The following is a 1,257-nucleotide window of genomic DNA, read 5'->3' on the forward strand; positions in this document are numbered from 1 at the left end:
AAAAATGTAGTATCTTTCTTTCTGAGTATCCAGTGTGCTGGTAATGTGAGAAACTAATACCAACAATTTAAAAAAGGCAGATTGGAAAGATAATAGGATAGGATATAAAAGACCTGTATGCTGAAAACTATAGAAGACTTATGAAGGAAATTGAAGAAGACACAAAGAAATGGAAAAGCATTCCGTGCTCATGGATTGGAAGATAAACATTGAGAAAATGTCATTATTACCCAAAGCAATTTACACATTCAGTGCAATCCCCATCAAAGTTGCATCAACATTATTCTCAAAGCTAGAACAAACTATCTTAAAATTCATATGGAACCACAAAAAAATCTGAATAGCCAAAGTAATATTGAAGAAGAAAACCAGAGGCATCACAATCCCAGACTTTAGCCTCTACTACAAAGCTGTCATCATCAAGACAGTATGGTACTGGCACAAAAACGGACACATGGAACAATGGAATATAATAGAGAGCCCAGAACTGGACCCACAAGTATATGGCCAATTAATCTTTGAGAAAGCAGGAAAGAGTGTCCAATGGAAACAAGACAGCCTCTTCAACAGGTGGTATTGAGAGAGCTGGACAGCAACATGTAGAAAAATGAAATTAGACCACTTCCTGACACCATGCATAAAAATAAACTCAAAACGGATAAAGGATCTGAATGTGAGATAGAAAACCATAAGAACCCTTGAGAAAAAGCAGGAAATAGCCTCCTAGACCTCAATCGCAGCAATTTCTTCCTCGACACATCCCCGAGAGGCAAGGGAATCAAGAACAAAAATGAACTACTGGGACCTCATCAAGATAAAAAGCTTCTGCAAGGCAAAGGAAACAATCAAAAAAACTAATAGGTAACAGACAGAATGGGAAAAGGTAGTGGCAAATGGCATATCAGATAAAGCGCTAGTGTCCAAAATATACAAGGATCTCACTAAACTCCACACTCGAAAAACAAATAACTCAGTGAAGAAATGGGCAGAATACCTGAACAGACACTTCTCCAAAGAGGACATCCAGATGGCCAACAGGCACATGAAACGATGCTCAGTGTCACTCATCATCAGGGAAATTCAAATCAAAACCACACTGAGATACCACCTCACACTGGTCAGAGTCGCTAAAATGAACAAATCAAGAGAATATAGATGCTGGTGAGGATGTGGAGAAACAGGCACCCTCTGGAAAACAGTGTGGAGGCTCCTCAAAAAACTATCAATAGAACTCCCCTATGACCCAGCAATAGCACT

Source organism: Suricata suricatta, chromosome 9, assembly GCF_006229205.1.
Source record: "Suricata suricatta isolate VVHF042 chromosome 9, meerkat_22Aug2017_6uvM2_HiC, whole genome shotgun sequence".
In the NCBI taxonomy this organism is placed as follows: Eukaryota; Metazoa; Chordata; class Mammalia; order Carnivora; family Herpestidae; genus Suricata; species Suricata suricatta.